This window comes from Anguilla rostrata, chromosome 3 (genome assembly GCF_018555375.3).
Source record: "Anguilla rostrata isolate EN2019 chromosome 3, ASM1855537v3, whole genome shotgun sequence".
Taxonomy (NCBI): Eukaryota; Metazoa; Chordata; class Actinopteri; order Anguilliformes; family Anguillidae; genus Anguilla; species Anguilla rostrata.
Window position 1 is genome coordinate 40760279 of NC_057935.1, and position 20265 is coordinate 40780543.

The window sequence follows — 20265 nt, forward strand, 5'->3', positions numbered from 1 at the left end:
CAAGTGGACTAGACTGCTGTAATGCGTTCTTCATTGGCCTCTCCAAACAATCAATTGAATGGCTTCAGGTTATTTAGAACCGCTTGCTGATTAAAGGGTACTGAGAAACGCACCCACATCACCCCTTGTCTGTATTGGCTACCTTTTAGAACTGATTTTAAGGTTATTTTATTGGTATGTAAAGCACTTAATGGTTTAGCACCTGAATACATTTATGACGGTTTGCTTATGTATCCCTCTCAGGGAGGAGAGCTGTCTGCTTTGCCAGCACTATCCCTGTTAGATATTCTGGCTGTTAAACCTAATCACAAGGCTGCTTTGCTTTTATGCACCAAAATTATAGAAATCACAGTAGACTGTCGATCCTTGAGTGGTTTTAAATGGCATCTTAAAACCTTTTACCTAGCTACTTTGTATGTATTATAATTGTGTAGTACTACTATAAATTATATTTTATTGTCTTATCAGTGTTTTTATTTTATTAATTTTTTATTCCATATTCTTTCTCTCACATTTTATGTTCCATATATCTTACCTTCTTTTATCATTCCCTGACTTTTATTGCACTGTTAGACTGGTTCCTTTGTTTTACTGCTATTTTCTGTGACTTTGTGATGAATCAAATGTACAAAAGGTGGTAAGATGAAGGTATTACTGGAGTAATGTTGTTGAATTATTATTATTATTATTATTATTATTATTATTATGATGTTTCTAGTTGCGTGTTTTTGTTAGAGCCGAAAGAGTGAGCCCTCATTAGCCAGTATATGAGGAATCTTTTGCTGAGGCAATCTATGCATTTTTATTGGTTCGTAATTAGTCAATGAGAATGATGGCACATGGTTGCTCCACCCATTTTTACCAGTAATATTTTGAGAAAGTCACCTGTGCAGGTCGGCCTTCCTGTTGCTTGCCCTGGTCCTTGTAAGCTGCCCACAGTTGTTCGAGATGGGGCACTACGAGTAGCCAGCTGAAATATAAATGGAATACTTACTTATTTTCCCCTTGATTACTTCAAATCTGCTCTGAGACATTTCCCAATCTCTCTCCTAATTTTAAAGGAAACTATTTTCTGTGATCCACAGGCAGATCTACAGGGCAGACAAGCCCCAATGAGTTCAGCTGGGATACAAATAGAAACACAGACACTTTCTTTCTTTCTTCCATTATTCTTTCCCCTTGCCAAACCCTCATTTCTCACAAGCTCTCTCCTCCAGGCCGTAAGGTATAAGAAATAAGAAATCATACTCTTTGTCAAAATTTTGCATAAAAAACGTATTCATAAATTGTGTTTCCCATATACAAAAAATAGTTGCTGTGTCATTTCGTTTGGAGGGCATGCCTCACAATACCTATCAGCTTATTGGAAGTTTTTTTAATGTTGTTCTGGCATATGGAAATCCTGACAGCTTGTCATTATGATGCTGGAATTTAGTGCACTGTCATAGTATATACTATACATGCTGATGTTTTACCTTTGCATGCCATGTTCAGGGTGGCCAGTATGCTTTTACACATGTAGGCCTACACAATATCAGCATGATGTGGTACTGAATTTAAGTGTGCTTAATGACCCAATGCAAAATCAGCATAGTTGCTGCAGTGCATGGAGGCTACATGAAGTCACTTCAGTAACTGGCAGTGAAGTGATCCTACTCTTCTGCCATTCAGTGGCAGCAGTGCTTTGTCTCAGAATGTGTGCCATATTTAGCATTTAGTCAAATATGGCACAGAAGTGTTAGTAGATTTTGAAACCCCTTGTGTGGTAGGCAAAGCATATTTCCTGGTGAATTGACATGCTCCATTGTCCTGATTCAGATCCTGTGCTTGGGAGTGCTGACTGTGGCCTTAGTTGGCTGTGCCATCACAGGATTCATTCAGCTGGGTACCTCCTACTTTACAGTTGAAGATTTACTGCTTTGGTCAGTCAGGCACCTGTACTCTGCCTATGCCAGGTGCACATACGGTAGCTTCTCCGGTGCCTAGGTGGTGGACTGTACAGTGAAGAACAGTGATGGCTGGATACCCGAACTGGAGAACATGTGCAGTAGTCTGTGCTCTCTCAAACTAACAGAGAAACCGATTGCATCAATGCAGTGAGCCTGCAAATGTGCATATAAGGCCAGTTTACATTCTATTAATGTAGACATTAATTTGTATTTTCTGATCGAAATGTTTGCATTTGTCAAAAGCCTCAAAAGACAGGAAATTAAATTGATCAGCCCTAATGCTAACATCGGCCTGCTGTCCATCATGGTGTATCAGCACTGATCTTTGACAGCTGCTGCAGCCCTATACGTGTCTACTGTACTTCAAACAACATGTACTCACCACTGGGCAGATTGCTTAAGATTCAAACCTTCTCTACCACACTCAGTGTAATATATCATCATTTTAAATAATTTTTAGGATATCATAATATTTAAAGGATTAGCCACCACCTTAAATTTGGGACTGGGGTGTATCTGATCTAAAGATCATGTCCTTCAGTGTGTACAGGGAGAAAGAAGTGTGTCAATGTGGGTAGTATTCAGCTCCTTTCAGCGCTTACTCTAAAGATACTGTTCTTTAATTCCTATTGGGAGAGAAATGTGTCCTTTAGTGGGTACAGAGAGAGGAGTGCTTGGCTTTTAGTTAAGGGCTGTCAATTCATTTCAAAATAGTTAATTGGTTATTTTTTTCCATTTGTTGAATTAATTTATAGATTCATCTGGAAATTTTAAATCCATTCATGAAATATTCATATTTATATAATATCCAGTGCTATTTGTAGGACTCCTACCTCCCTGTCTTTGACCATGTTAATTGGCTGCCCATTTTATGCAATCCAGACCACTGTTGAGTTAGTAAGTGCTTTTCTTTTTAATATGCTCAGCGCTGTTGACTTGAATCCAAGAGTGATTTGCTTAATGTTAGGTACCCCCGAACTATATGAGTCAGATGGGTCGTTGGAAGTTTGCCCATAACAATTTTCAGTTAGCTCATTACAAATGGTGGCTGTGAAGGATGTTTTGATTGCAGGCAATAATGTAAGCTATTCATACTACCCTTACACGAAAAAACTCTGTTTACAATACAGACAGTGTGCTTTTTTATGGTCAAGTTTTTCTTTGCAACTAATGATTTAACAATCCAGATGTTGTTGATTTTGCATTTCTCCTGGATAGTGGCTGAATTATGAAAATTTTACATTTAAAAAATGATCAATTCAAAAATGTTTGGCAGTCAAAGCATATTAACCCCATAACTCCAAGCACTTAAAAAAGCTATTTCCACCTGGTTTTCACTAATCTAAAATAAAGCCTTATCAATGTGTGGTAACACACAGCAGAGACATGGATTATGGCATTGTTTGAAGGGCACAAGTGTACCATCAAGACTAATGGCTCTATCTTGGACTCATCGCAACACAGCGGTAACCCAAATGCTAGTGTCTTTGCTAGTTTCAGACAGATGCAGTTGTCATTTTCCTGTCCAGCGCCTATGATGTTAAAATAGCAAATGACCTTGCACCCATAAATCGTCTTAATGCATTTATTTTGGAAAACAATTGTGCAAATAACTAAAAGTAGTGAAATTCTTTCCTAGACATCCCCCAACCTCTCCAAATTTCACATTTTGGATAATGTTTTGAACAAGTTATCTGCACCATAAATCAAGTTTTCATCACTAAAACTGTTATATTATGAACAAATAACAGCGGGAAATCCTGTTCTTGAGTGTCAATGCCTTGTGAGCATTAACATTTTGAATGTTGAAATATGATGTCAGCTGCAAGTGTGTTGTTCAGATTCTGAAAGTTCCGTCAATGTTTATCAATCCTAATTTTTCAATATAAGATGTAAATATATCAAAAATATTTGAGCTATTGATACAAAATGCACAAGCAGCTAGGTGAAGCTACTAGCCAAACTTTGTGGAGTAGGTCTTGCTGAAAAGCTGTAGGAGGAGTTACATACTGAATATTAATGTGGAATAAGAAGAAATAATAAGGAGTACACTTAAGTGCTTTTTCAATGAGCTAACCAGTGTGCCTATCCTTCTGTCTGGAGCATCATCTTTAAGCGAGTCTCCACTTTCCAAGTCTTTTCCAAGAAAATCAAGCCTCTAAGTCACATATGCTTTTTCAAGTTCCTCAATAATCCAATTCTCCAATCCACCAAAATTATAAATGTATTTCATATCACAATGCTATGTTGTTTTGTGAACTAGCTCACTTCAGTTTGTGTACACTCTCTGCTTGTCAGCACAATCTAAATTATTCACAGGGAGGGGGAAGCAGTACATACTTTGGTTACCCGCAAATGGCTGGACCCAGAGACACCAATGAAAAGCAAATCTATCTCTGTTCAGATAATCAAATGTCCGATGACCCAAAGACTCCTGTACATAAAAAGAGCATTGGTAGTCAGATATGCCGGCCATGTCCTAAGTGGACACTTGTTGGATTAAGTTGAAAATGGCATCTAACCTAGCAAGCTAATTCATCTTGAATATGAATGGAGGCATTTTCCATCCATCCATTATCTATACCCGCTTATTCTGAGCAGGGTTGCAGGGAGTGCTGGAGCCTATCCCAGCATGCATTGGGCGAGAGGCAGGAACACACCCTGGACTGGCTGCCAATCTATTGCAGTGCACATACACCGTTCACTCACACACTCATACCTATGGGCAATTTAGAGACTCCAGTTGGCCTACCTGCATGTCTTTGGACTGTGGGAGGAAACTGGTGAACCCGGAGGAAACCCATGCGGACATGGGGAGAATATGCAAACTCCACACAGAAAGGCCCAAAACTGAGATTAAAACCCACAGCCTTCCTGCTGTGAGTCGACAGTGCTACCCACTTCACCACCGTGCTGCCCTGTGAGGGGAATGTGACATTCAACATGTGAGGAGCGATACAGCACACTGTGCGCACGTGGAGCTTATGCATTCGGTGCTAGCTCTTCCTCTTCCTGAACGGCATTGAGAATTCGGTCATGTAATGGCTTTTTTTAAAAAGATGCCTAAAACTGAGAAATGAGCACTGGGAAATTGATTGGATGAAGCAAACCTTCATAAATCTGCTACTGATTTGTCTGACAACATGCTTTAGGTGCTGTTCATGACTTTCTCAAAGCAAATTAAATGAAAATATTACATTTTATGTCATTGATAAAAGACTATTTCACATTGCAGCTTTCAATACTATTTAAATGTCTATTTATATCTAAACCCGTCAGTTTAACAGTCATCATTTTCAGAGACTGAAGTGGCGGTAATATAACATGCCCCATTCAATTTAAAAAAAACATTTCTTCACATAAGGTGCTCGAAGGACAAAAATTCCTTGGCTTACCTGCCCGGCGCACTTTTGGGTTCCTGTTTTTGTCGTGTTTTTCCAGCTCTTCACTTCACCAGCCCTTTCCTCTCATAGTGCAGACAGCCATTTTTGGCCCCAGTTACACTTTGCAGCCATTAAAAGGCCATTTTCTCTGAGGAATGATGTGTGGCGGGCTGCTGTATATTTCGGCCAGTGTTCTCTCTCTCTCTCCTCTCATTTTTCAGCTTTCTTGGTATTTCTATCAGCTTTTTTTATTTAGTGTCACCGTGGCTTCAGACAGACAGTCTGGCGATACAGGATGGCCGTTTGTTTTCTCTGTCTCACTCAAGACAGAAGAAATTTCACGAGCGGGCCAAATGAAGGGCCTTTAGTAGTTTAACAAAATTAAGACATGATCTCCATTTGTGTCGAGGATCAAGAAACGGAGGGATGCAAGTCATATTTCAGTGCCTTTCAAAATATCTCTCTGTGCAAACACGTGACAGCCTAAGAGTTTGTATGATGTGGATCCTTCCCTGTTAGTAGGGATGTGGTGTTAGCCTCTTTATTCCCACTTATCAATTTTAGCCAGGGACTTTTTAAATATTTGCCAAGCTCCCTAGCACACAGGGGCTACGGCATCATCCCCATAACAAATGAGCTGGTCCCTCCTTTTAAATGTTAATTGCCTTCCCCGGTGCCATCTCATTACGTCAATCCTAACTGATGCTCCCTAAGCACATTCAGAGACTCCCCATTTATTCCAGAGCTGGCATTAAAGACCTGCATTCTATTACATCTCCACCATGTTCTTTGGCGTTAAAGAAAGAAGATTGCCCCCCAAAATGATTGCGCGCGTGCTCACCGGGTAGACAGACCCGTTTGCATTGAGAGTTATCAATGTTGTCTGTTGGAAGAGCCATTATTTTCATTTCCACAAAATGAAAGGATTCCTTCCGTGTCCTGAATGACCTCATGCATAATAGAATGTATAATCTCATTAGTCTGCCTCCAGGATGCTTGCTGCCTACCTAACGGCTCTGTCCTGCTCCTGGACTGCGTGATGTATGGGGCCAAATCATTAAAGGTCAGCATTTCCTAAATGACGTATTAAAATGAGGACGAATTCAATTTTATAGGCAATATGTTTTAGGGAATAAGTGTTTTGTGCATTTTAAATGATGCCTAGGAAACGAAGGACAGGCGGAACAGTGTAATACTGGGCTGGATGACACGACTAAAATGAAAAGATGATACTGTGTTTTTCATTTCGCTGGCATTCAATGTTGTCTCTAAAAATGACAGGTATGCCTGCTCACTTTTTCCTGCCATTTCAATTTTTTCAAAAGTCTCATCAGTCTGGGGGAAAAATGGCCAAGAAAAGTATTCATCTAACTTCATAGGAAAAGTAGCTTCAAGCTAAAGGTAAAATCCGTGATTTATATTCACAGTGCAGTAAGCCATATGGGAAATACTTATATAATTCTATAATTTCTATAATCCTATAATTCTTTGCTATAATTGATAATCTTTTGATGAACAGATGTATTACAGAAGTGGTATTACATTCACAGTAGCTTTTAGAGTGCTGGCTTTTTAAGATGCTTGGGTGTGTGTAATATAGTGATGTAAGTGTGTAAGTGTAGGATGTTAAATAGTAAACGTGTAATGTCATTTAAACAGGCAACTGAGAAAATCAATACCGCACCTTGTTCTCTGTGCTCTCCCACAAGCATTTGACGCATACATTTTGAAATACATTTAAAGAGGATGTGATACACATAATTTCACTATGTAAAACTGCAACCTTTCCTAAAGAAATGTCAGAAATAATGTCAAAAAGAGAAAAATTATATTGGGGAAAAAAAGAAAAAAAAACTAGTCTTAGTGTTTGAAGCCTTTGTAACTGTAGTACAGTTCTCTGCTTGTATTTAAAAGTTTTTGAAAAAATGTAAGTTTCCTCTTTTATTTAGTGGATAAATCTACAAATGGAGAAAACATGGCGGTGTTGTGCGTTGTTGAAGGCAAACTTTCTCTGACCTCCACCATTACAGAGAAGAGGTCCAGAGGGCCAATGGCCCTGAGCCTGCGTTCCCACACCTCGCTTTTAAACAATGCCCCAGATGCACAGCGGCTGATCTGAGATCTGATGTTTTTTTTTTTTCTTTCTTAAAAAATAATTAAAGAAACCCCTCTCGCACCTTTCATCTTAAAGACTCGGCGCATCAAAGCGAGGAGAGGAAGGTGTTTAACTTTTTTTTTTCTCCTCAGTGCTTGGATGTGCCCTGTTAAAACAGAGGCCTCTGTCGCTCGTGAATGCCGATGTTTAATGCGGACGAGCGTGTGTCCAGCTGGAAGCCTGATGGAGAATGGGGGTGAGAAGGGGGTGATGGGAGAACCATCAACGGGAGCCGAGCGGTTCACATACGGTCTACGTAAATTAACCTGCGAAAGCTGCTTCTAAAAACGTTCCGTTCCATTTTAAGAGGCTCAACCGATAATTAAATAGACAGATAAAGACGTAATTAATGGCCTGTCTGTCTCTTGTCAAGCCGCTGTTACTTCTGTATCACCGAACAAGATTTTTTTTTGTCTGTCTATATGGCCAAACAGACAGACATTTTTTTCCTCTTCATGAGACCATACTATTTACTGAATTATAACCTAAGGCTAACCACAGATATATGGGACATATGTCTTAAGACATTCAGCAATGTGTAACAGATTTACTTATTACTTTACTTAGACTTATTCTCCCGCTAAATATATACCATATGGTGGTCGTGCTTGTTTATGTTTCAGACATATTTGCATTTATTTGCCATTTAAGGTTCATCAACTACACAAGCAGAAGACCAAAGAGAAATTTTCTTGATATTTAAAAAAAAAGATTTTACATTACACCTTTTTGAAGACCTATTCTAAAAAGTGTTAGTGTTTGAAAGAGTTAAAAATTCTGGCAGTCAAAGCATAGTATTGAAATATGGAACACATGTATATGACCGGGAAGATTAATATGCTTAATTACAGGAATCTATTCATTTTGTTTAATGATATGCCTTGACCTTAACTGTATGGTGCCATTATCTTCAAATTAACCTACCTTAAGAAGTGCAGACAGAAAATTCCTCCATGAAGTCTGTTGTGCCTAGCGCTGGTTGCCTTGGAAACCTTGGATTTGAAGCACACAAAAAATGGATGTTCAAAAGAGACCAACACAATATGGTTATTCGGTATTGTAAGTTCACCTGTTACAGGCCAAAAGCAGAATCTGCACAAAATTTAGCAAAAAGAAAAACTTTTGCTTAACAATACATATTGACAATTTTTTTTTTTTGTTGTTTTTTTTTAAACTGACTTTTCTGTAAATTTGTTTTATTTTGTGACGTGCGCAGGAATGTGATGCTTGTACGGAATCCAGGCTTAAAATCTGGTTCACTGTGACCGTACAATAGGTGGATCTGAGGCATTCCGGGCCTGCAGCCAAAAGCACAAACGTAAGAGAAATTCCGGAAATCCCTACTACAAAGAGAAGAGGTGAAAAGGCAGTTATTTAACCACGTGCACCACTCAGCAGAGAGGGGATTAAACTCTGTGGCTGCTTATCTGCCAACAAGACCTTGACTTTCAAATCACAGGTTCCCTCAAAACACAGTGCCAAGGTCAGCCTTTTATTAGTGCTCTTTTGTGTGCTAATGAGAGTGCACAGAGACTGTCTGTACAGAGGGAGGATTTAGGTTTCCACTCCCTTCCCCTTTGTTCAAGTCAGTGTACATTGAAAGAGAAGAAATACAGAGGCAGTGACAAGGACCTTTGGTGTTTTTCCAACACAAGGGGAAGAGCTTTTGTACTTTAGTACCCTATAAAGTATAGCACTGCAGGCATTACGGGGAGGTCAGTATCTGCATATGAATAAACAGGTCTGGAAGGGCATGACCTGATTTTAACATTAAGCTGCAGATGAATTCAGTAAACCGAATGTGATTGTATGACTAGGCCTATATATCTGAAGATGGCACAATCAAAGTCTATTTAGTTTAAACAATGTACTTTGTTCATATTATTCATTAAGATAACTGGATATCTACAGTATTAACTCAGGTCTACCCAGCACATACTGTAATGGTGCCTCACCCACCCTCACCCTTCAACAAATCATTAGACCCTACACACCAACCAGTCCCGTCCATTCTGCTATCTCTGGCCACCTTGCACCTCCCCTGTCGCATGCATGTATTTCCAGGTCTGTCTCATGGTACTTTAGCTTGTTACAATACAAATTCATGTTTGCTGGGTTAGCATTACATTTATTGATTATGAACGGACCTCTATGCCTTCTCTGGGATATCAAATTTTCACACTGATGTTCTCCACTACTGCATGTCACTCTGGAGAAGAATGTTGGATAAGTACATTGTCTACACAGGCTAAAAGCCCTGTAAGGACACAAAATGTCCACCTGTTGCTTACCATGATTTTAGGAGGTCGGTGTGTCCCTCCCTCTTTTGCCACATAAAGGCATTGACAGGGCAATGAGATCAGCTAGAGGACAGAAAGGTGACCTGCGAGCAGCAGTGCTGCTGTTCCAAACCATAGCTGCAGGCTTATCCAGAAACGAGGCGTCAGTTTGATTCAGCTGCGGCTGATGAAGATGTTAATGACACCACAGGCCCTCGTCAGCCTGGAGTGCTGTGGAGAGCGAGAGTGAGGAATACTCATTTCCTGCAGTGCTCCAGTGTCTCTGCCTCTACCCGGGACTCATTATGTCTAATTCTGCCACCGCAGTCCAAGTCCAAGCCCAAGCCCAAGCAAAGGTAAAAGCATCATGTATTCTTGTACTGTAGGCTAGGCTTTTTCTGTTGCCCATCCCTGCACTTCTTGGAAATGTATTGTCACTAGAGACTCTAGCTAATCTTCTGCCTAGTTGGCTTTGCAGCATGTTAGACCGGGATAGTGTTAATGTTCTCCAGGCTGAAGCTAGTCTGTAAAAGTGAGATACCTTACTGAACGTGTCCAGTGTTTGCTACGATCATGAAATCCACTCTAGTAGCCCAAGCCCTGCCAAAGCAAGGTAAGCAAATGATGTAATGCATGGCCAAGTTATGAGCTTCGTGGGCCAAAGCGGAATCTCAGCAATTATGCAGAGGCCAAAAGTTGAGTGTATTTTTTTTTCAACACTCATAATGTGTGTACCTCGGCAGCATGTCCTTGTATTGCAAATTAGGCTATGTTTGTGTAAACAATGTTTCAGGAAATACAGTGTTATTGGTGTATAAGCATCCAGTTGAGATGGTACGTAAAATTAATTTTACTGTATATCCACATCACTTAAAAAATATATAACATTTTAGTGAAAATCTTTCCCCATTCACATCACGTTTTAAGATGATTTTTTAAAGCTGGCCTAATACAAAATATTATTGCAGTAACACAATATGCAATATGATAATATGACAGCACTGGCAACACTATATGGTAGCCTAGATTCAATCAACATTGATACCTTAATTTGTTTTCATATAGTGGCAAAAACGTTGGTGAGTGTAATTTTGAGTTCAGAGATCACCAAAAGTTTTGTAAATCAGCAGACAAACAAACCACCCATTTGAATGATAACTGATTCTTCATTTGTCTTCTTCTGCTTCATCTTATTATTGTGATTATGAATATTAATATAATTCTCATTATCTTGCATGATAAATGTAGTATTTATAACAATACATGTACATATAACTACTTCTAGCTTTCTGAAAGTTAATTAAAAATAAAAAAAACTGACCTTAATACACTCAAAACTTGACCAAATTATTATTTTTTTTAATAAGTGTAAATTTGCAAATTAAGTAAAGCGTAAATTAAACGTAATCTTCCTAAAATATTAAACTTGAATTATCTTATTCACCAATGTCTTGGTTTTGCAACTGTATTAAAGGGATAGCTCACTTTCTGAAATTTTCATAAAATATCATTTGAGTTTTAGTGTGTGCTATTGATTGGCCCAAGACAGTTTATGCGTGTGATTAATATTTTAGATATAGAGGTTTGACGACCTGTCAACTTTATAATGATAGACATCAGGGCATTCAGGGGTTTGTGGTCTAATGCAAAAAAAAAATATGCTTCAAGCGTAACTCCAAATGAATATACATCATAACCTGCCTTACAATTGTCCCTTTGTAAGGAAGCCAAAACAATGCAGAATATATTCATCGTAAACTAGCGATGTGTGCTAAAAGTTAATTCACATGCAGACAGTCTCTTCTGAAATTCTAAATTTAGTTGCTATTTCATGTTATTGACAAGTGTTTTCAATCAAGGCCGATGACTCTTGGAGGATTTTTTTGCTTTGGGTTGACAGAGATAGCCGATATATAAGTCAGAGGTTTTCTTAAAAAAATGCTGGGAATAGCTCTCAGCAGGCTGATTTTGAAATGCTTGGTGCAGCCTACCAAATGAGTTTTTGCCTTTTAGTTCTCAGTGTGAAATGTCCTCTAAAGCCGCATCTCAGTCCTGATCTGGTTATTTTTTCCCTCTCCGCATCTGTTCCAGCGTGATGGGAGTTAGGAGAAATGGCAGGAGTGTGCTGGTGAGAGCTGATGAATCGCAGAGTTTAGAGGGCTGTATTGCCAGATCTCTGAGGGTTTAAGGCTGCGCTGCTCGCGCAAGAGCTGACAGGAGCCATATTGGCAAATGAGTAAAATATATTTTTCCTGTCTTTGAGTATCCAATCAGAATGTGTAGAATTGCGGAGTAGTGTAGCAACAGGTGACCGATGAAAGCAGTGTTTTTGCCCATCTCTCTGAGTTTTTTTTTTTTTTTTTGAAATTGTTTTTGGAAGGTAATCGGAACTATTATTCAGCAGTGGTGGCCATGGCTACTTGCGAATCAAATCCAGAGAATGCGTTGTGCCATTTTCGATCCCTCCGCTCTATTTCAAACCGATACTCACGGCACATGGTACCACCTGTTCCTGATTCCCCAAGATGAATTCTTAACTCATCATCTATTTATGGAAACAAACATTTCAAGAGATTCTTCATGAATTGTAAAACAATTATGTGCATTAGAGGGAATATGTTACTGTTGGATTCTCCCAGTTAGACTGAAATCCAGAAAGACATTAATCAAAGTTAACAACGATCACAATGTACAGTGAAAAAACTCATATTGTAAGATGCTGGCTTTTGTAGTCGAAAATCAAGTTGGTTGTGACTAGAAAATAACAACCTCTATGTACTGTGAAGTGGGGTAACACACTACTTCACTGATTTCACTGATGAGTAACAGATTGTTTCTACATGAAACATAGTGATTTATGGTTTAAAATTCAACTAAGAGGCTTTATTACAGGGGTCCGGTGAGGGTGGGTCATTTTTGACCCTGTGGACACCGGGGGGCATATATAACATGAAGACAACATAAGGGTTAAGTGTCTAGGCCTTGTAGAAGATTATTATTTGTCTCTCAAAACATTGTCCTTCATTAAAAACCAAAACAAAATATTTGTCCACATATTTGTTTTAGAGGCTGGTCCATATGCGTCATATACTGAAAAATGGTCCATATACATCTTACTAATTGACATGAACCAGTGAATCTATTATTTGTGCTGTTAGTCCGCACCCATTTATCAGATGTTGACTCAAATGACTGAAGATCCTTTACAAACTATGATGGCATAAATATTTCGAAAGAGTACCACCCTAATATTTGGCTCATATTCAATCCAACTGCAATGCACGTTGTCCTTAACTGAATAATTAGCTCAAGCGCTCCATATGCTTTGTAAAATTTTCACATAATATACGTGACTGCCATCATCAAGAGAGTACAAAGGCCACTGTGGCTAGATTGAATCTGGACCTTGGTCAAAATAGTGTGAGTGTAGGCATTGATTATATTGAGGTTTTGATGTACTAGACCTCCCTGTCTGCCCAGTATCCATTTAGGGCCGAGAACCTTTTAAAACTGTTGCTGTGCATTGTGCATTTAGGACTACTGCGGGGGAATCCATAAAAGGACTGCAATGCTTTTGCCCCTGTTAAACTGTTGCAAGTACCAAAAAAATGTATTCAACTGCGCTGTCAGGAAAATAGCAATGCAGTGTGCCATCTGAGCCATGCATATTTCAGTTATCTACACAAATTTCCTCACTGAAGTAAATCATTTTTATGCAAATGGAGCTCAATACAGGTCATGCCTTATTCAAAGTTGATATCAAATTACCACTTTTTAAAAGGATTTTAAAAAGACCTGAAACCTGGCAATATTGTGACGTACTTCTCAATGGCCACGTCAGCTGCCATAGTTATAAGAGTAGGACACCTCTTACATATTGGGTGTGCAAGAGAGAGTGGATCTGCAAGACTATGTTATTTATCTTTGGGGTAACAGAGATTGAAATTATTTGTTGTTACAGGCTGAGTGATTTTATATAAGAATTGCTCAACAACAAAGATGATATTGAACCTGCCTGTGGTAAATTGTTTTCTATTACAGTTTAGTACACTATTTCATTGTATGAAGACAAATATTTTTGACCTAGCCTACTCCCATTTGCCCTTGAATGAAAATCATTCATTCAAAATGGTCTAATTCTATGAATTGAGATAGACCTCTACATGTCTTGGAACAACTCACTATTTGCTCTTTATTCAATATCATCTGTTGCTCAATGGTGTCTTTTTTAATCATTATAATTTGAGCCCATTAGAATTAAATTAATTATTGAGGCACTAAGGCAAAAACGATGAGCATCAATGAAACCTAATGCCTCCCTCACAAAAAAAATTATGAAGGCTAATCTGATGGGCAAAACATCATGTTTTGCAACTAAAAACATTAAATATTTTTGTATTTGTAAGCTATTGTCATGTCCTTTCCTCCTCTAAGACCAGTATTTTTGTAGAGTCAGTTAAAATTGTGGGCTGTAGTCACCATACCAGCATAATGTGTATGATCATCACATATAAACCACTCCCTGGACAACTCCCATACTATAGATGTTGCTTGAAAGCCAGTGACAATGGCATTCTCCAAGGTGCTGAATCAGATTGATGCCATGTAAATTATATCATGCCATGGTAAATTGTCAGTAGGCATAGGCTATATGAAACATATCCATCAAATTCATACAAGAAAACCAAATAACAATGTTTGAAACATGTTGTCTTTGCAATCTCAATACCACTACTCCCACAGTTCCCCTCTTCGGACAGTTTCTTCCTGGTCATTGTTTACACTACATTATCATCAGGTCTCAGCTAAATTGGAGGAGTACTCCATCTGTTTCTGATGCCTAAGTTGAAGTCCTTTTCCATTGGTCCACCTTATAATATCATTTTATCTCTGTGTCGAGCAACACCTACTGCACTGACGTGTGTGATTGAGTTCCATATCTGAGATCTTTCCATTGTCGTTACATTTTTTTATTTTATTTAGCTGTGGCAAGTTAGCATTGATCCATGTCGCCAAGATTGTCAGCTCATGCTTAGAAAACCTGACATTTCGCTTTCTCCCTTACAATGCCTTCATTCATTCCCATGCGTCTTGCTCTTGTGATTTTATACAATCAGTAACTGTGATTGATTTGCTAACCATTTTGGTGGTCGTGTGGTTAACTTAACAGCATCACTGGAGTGAATTGGTCGATAATATGGCGTGGGTAGTTTTCAAAGGTCTTGCGCAATAAACAGCATGAATGACACTATTTTTTCTTTGTGAGTCTATCTCTGATTCTTGTGTTGTTGATTGAACATTTGATGTGAGAATGCCAGAACACTGTGGTTATATTTATAATATTTATAATATTGACAGAAGAAAAACGAGTGTCATAAAATGTGGAGAAAGCAAATTAATGTTTAAATGCAATACTGATTATTATGGAGGTGAGCCAAGTTGAGGATTGGTGAGAGGCAGAGAGGTGGAATGGATGAGAGAGGTATACAGTAAATGAGATGGGTGAATAATAGCAGAGAGCAGGTGTGAAGAGTAGAGAGAAGATGAGGAGATATAGTGCGGCAACAAGAGGGGAGAGGCAGAATTTATGTAGGATACAGCAAAAAAAAGGAGTTCCGAGGAGCATAACTGATACAGAATAGACTAGGCACACATGCCAGACTCTCTGTAATTGTACCAATTCCCACCGCACTCCAGTCCAGCTCACTGACTAATCATTCCCCAAAATATATGTACCTGGTGGTGAGATCTGAGTCAGGGAGGAATGTGTGCTTGGATTCTCTGTCAGACGTTCCACACCACAAGAATAGTCTTCACTTGGTTTATATGAGAATGTATGTAATTATCCAGGCATAACTTAAAACCAGGCAGAATTTGATTTAAAGTGTCAAACAAACAAAAAATTGTCACCAAGCTCCAACTACCTCAAAGTAAAAATTGGGGACAATTTATAAAGGGAGATATTTAAAGCTTTAGTTCCCTGAACACAACCGCTGTCACGGAGCCGGTATTTTAAACCGTACTGCCCTTGTGACATCACTGTGCAAAGAAAAGACTGGGAATGAACATGAGCCAAGAGCAACTGTTTGCAGAACTTAAACAGTTTCCCCAGGAGTGGTTAGACACTCACAGAACAGAAGGAAGAGCTTCAACCTGAATTTGAGAATATTTATAAAATGTGGAGTGCTTGAGTCTGAAGAGTAAAAGGCAAGACTCATTCACAGACTCCTGATGCCTGTATTTATAGTGAATAATATATATTCTTATATTCACTGTGCCTGAGTCTGTCCTGTGCCAACCGCACTTGGACTTTAGCCACTTAATGCATTAAATACACAGCTCACCTTGTGGATTTTGGGATTTAAAAAAATGTTGATATTTAGTAATAAATGTTTATCGTAAAAGAGCATAATTAGGACCTGTAAGGATGGATATAAATTTTTGAGAAATCTTTGGGTTGTCCCGAGGTTCATGTGCACAAATACTGTCATGGGCACAATGCCAAAATCGTGTTGTCATGCTTAGTAGCTGGAAAAGCTGATTTTAAGAAAGTTGCCCTTGATAGTCTGAGATAAAATGCAGTATGAAGGCCTGGACCTTGGATCAGAGACTTCCCAGGAAATAAAGTTGCTACTGGTGGAAAAATCGGGGACACTCTGACTTATAGAAAACCATTACCTTTGTGCAGTGATGAGGGCACTGTGCTGTAAAAGTCTACACCGAGGTCCTGAATTACTATGTCAACTAAAGAGCTCATGGAACTCAAAGATGTAGGGTAGGTTTCCTGGTCAAATTTCCATGTGTCTATAATTTTGACCACCCATCATCCCTCTACACATGGTTGGCTGTGCAATCCCTTGCATTCTCTACTCATGTTGATCCCCAGGCAATGATCACAAAAGAGAATGGAATTCTCACTTGACCTCCCTTGTAAAATAAATGGGAAATAAAAAGAGAAAGACAGTTACCATGCAAGAAACATATACAAAAAAATAACAATTTCTCTTGAAAAGTAATAGGACCAAGCAAAGCAGTTCGATATCAGAACTAATGTATTCATTTTCATATTGTGTTTTTTCTTGTTTGAAAAAGCAACCTCTAAATTAAGCAGGTGCCTGGGGCATTAATGAATATGAATGTTTTGTACTGGTGTATAAAACGTAAGGCATGGAATGTGTGATAGTTTCAAAACTAATTTCATGTGAGAGAAATAAGGGGGAACTGCACATGTGACCCTGTCAAATATGAAATGGCCATTTTAATGTGTGTCTGTCTGGCTACAGCAAAAGATAAAATGTGGTAAAGGCTTGCTGTGAGTATGTACTGCTGCAATTTGTTGATGTGAATGGTTGAGTTTCTTTTTTGTTTTGTTTTGATGATGGGGGAAGGAAAGCCAATTAGAATCAAATGACAAAAGAGTACCAATATTTTGTCCTGAATCTTGGTTTTTTTTTTAGATAATAGCAGCTATTAAATCTGGAGAGTGTTGAGATGGCTGAAAAGTAAATAAACCAGCTGAAACATCCTGATTAGCTGGCACAGAGCTGGCACACTGTAACATGAACTGGGGAGTGCTAAAATACCTAATGTTACGCTAAAGCAGAAGCACACTGCGATAAGCCATTGTTTTGACTGTAACTGAATGTTTTTTGTAGACAGGGCATGTTGGAGCCCCCAGCATGGTGAAGCAGGATGTAGGGCAATAGAGCTCAGTACCATATACTTTAGCCAATGACAAGAGTCCACTTCAATGCCACTAGACTCTAATCATAATTAGTATTCTCTCCACATACTCAATTGGCTGTAAGCAATAGAGAATGAATTATGGGTGAGGTTTAGGCTCTGGGTAAGGCCAGAGAACACATGAATCTTTCATTTCCTGTCAATACTTTGGCACCATAAAGGATCGGAGAGGGACCAGGCAACAGTGAACACAACAAAAATCAGGTCAATACAGACGAGGCCGGAACATACATTTGTGTGTGTAGGTGTGTGTGTGTATGTGTGTTGTGTGGAGTGTACATTAATGTAGAGATAAATACTTATTTTTGTTTATTATTATTATTATTATTATTATTATTATTATTAGGAACAAGTTCATGATCATGCGGGGGGGGGGGGGGGTGTTCAATTTTTGCAGACAAATAACAACATTGTAAGGAACTGCATTATTACTGTGTTCCAATTTTTATTTCTTTAAAGTTTGTTTTGGGACAACATATTGTATATTGCAGAGTTTATATCTTCGATGGAGCACTGTTGTCTCTGACAACTTTACTGTAACAGGAGAAGGAGTGTTCGAAATCAACGCTCTTAACTGGGGCCGTCAAACATCTGCTTGCAGCAACTGACTGTAGGCCCCGTTAAAGTTGACAGTAACCATCCAAAACTGCCAGGAAATCATTGGAAGCACGAAAAACAGGGAAAATTGTGGAAATTGCAGGAATACAGGAAAATTCACAGAACAGCCAAAAAAGGCAAAAATCGCAGTCAAGCCATGCCACAAGTGACAAACACCCAGCCATATCAATAACTGTAATGTTAATCAAACAACAATTTGTAAAGTAACAAAAGAAATAACCACAAGACAGAAATCCTATCTTGACACAGCTTTACCTATAGTGTCATCCCAAAAGGAAATCCAAAAAGAGAAAGAAAGGATATATAAAGGGAGTCAGGGGAGTCATGGTGAAAACTGAAGAGGTGAGTCTTCAGTCTGCATGGGAAGGTGGACAGGGTTTCTGCGGTTCTGACTGTAGTAGAAGGTTCATTATACCACCGAGGGGCCAGAAGAGATGGGAGATGTGACCTGGAAGTGCAGGCATGGATGGGGGGGAAGGCCAAGCCAGGCACCCAGTGTAACAGATTAGAGAGGTCTGATAGGTGTGTAGGGTCTGATGATCTTTTCAAGATATAAGCAGAACTGTTCCTTCAGCTGTTTGATAGGCTAGCACAACAGTTTTTAATTTGAGCCAATAGGGGTGAAGGAGATAAGAAGGGGAGCAACATGGCTGTGCTTGTGGATTTTGGTTGAGCTGCACAGGTCTGGTGTTGTAGGCAGGGAAGCCAGCATGGAGGGAGTTGCAATAGCCCAGATGGGAGATGACCAGCACCTGGCCTAAGAGCTGGTTTGAATAGGTGGTAAGGACAGGCAGATTCTGCAGATGAGCAGGAAGAACAGGCATGGCTGACAAACTGCTGTGATGTTCTCTAAGAGGGACAGTTTGTTGTCCACAACCACTCTGAAATTCCTAGGTGGTGAAGAGGGTGACACAGTGACATTGGCATTATTGAGTGGAAAACAAAAATAAAAAAATTCATTGTTTCCTAAGAAAAGGGGGCCAGTTTTGTACTGGAATTAAGTTTACTGCTGACAGACATCTAACTACTTCTTGCGATCACTCCCTGTACTATAGGGTGAGATGAGTATGATCTACAACCGAAATCGATCAAATTTATTCCGTCAGAATGCTTTGATCTCATGAACAAGTTCCCTGTGAACTACATAAAAATATCCAACACAGATTCATTTACATTCTGTTATTCCATCTCTGCTATTTCTTTCCTCAACATCTCAGCAGTTATGAATATAACATTGATTTTCCAAGACAAGATCTTGTGTTTATTTTGTTTTGGGCACTGTCTACCCATCTGTCAAATATATAGGGCTTTATATGGATCTTATATGGAGGGTACTCTCTCATGCACACACACACACACACACACACAGGTAGACTGTGACATGCACGGTATCTAAAGTCAATTAGGAAAATGAAATGTTTTAAAACACAGAACACCATTTTCTCTTAATTCAGTTGTTTCCTATTTATAATCTTCGTATTTATAAATTACATTACTGTTGTGAAGAACGACAATCTCTGTTGTCATGTAGTGAGTTTTGAATGAAGAATTGATGTGTCAGTATCCCATCCTATTATTTGAAGTTGTAAGTCTCATTTCTCCACTCACAGGCATGCTGATATAGCTTTGACACTTTTTTCATCATGTGCACTCACATACGTTTTAGTAAGTTGCCCTAGAGTGAAAAAGCAGGCAAGACCATCCTTTGGAATTCTGTTTTTTATTTTTTGTATTAAGACAATGTCACTGTTTGAAAGACATTTATATGTCGAATATATCAAAGTTTAACCCTATACTACTAAAAGACCAGCATTAAACTGTATATGCTGTGTGTGAACTGGTGTGAAGACAATAATCTCAGACTTGCTGTCATATCAGACATGCAGGGCTTTCACCTTCAGCTTCCATTAAAAAACAGTTTTCATTAAAAGGAAATGCATTTAAAATGCATCTATATGCATTTAAACATTTTTTCCCAAGGATGGCCATGTGGTTCTGGCAACCTTTTTTTTTGCTAATAACCATCCTCTGCGCAAGTAGTGAACTGTTAAAATGTACTTACTTCTACACTGTAAAGTCAATGTACAATACTGCATTATGAATAATATGGCCATTTCGCAATTAAAGCTTATTTTATA

General features: G+C 38.8%; 1 long non-coding RNA gene across 1 annotated transcript in view; it reads right to left on the minus strand.

Moving 5' to 3' along the window:
* LOC135252044 (uncharacterized) overlaps window positions 1-20265 on the minus strand; it is a 39101-nt gene that overhangs the window by 12946 nt on the left and 5890 nt on the right. The window contains exon 2 of the long non-coding RNA XR_010329280.1: window positions 8412-8479. This is a non-coding gene — a long non-coding RNA (uncharacterized LOC135252044). The remainder of the gene's footprint in view (window positions 1-8411; window positions 8480-20265) is intronic.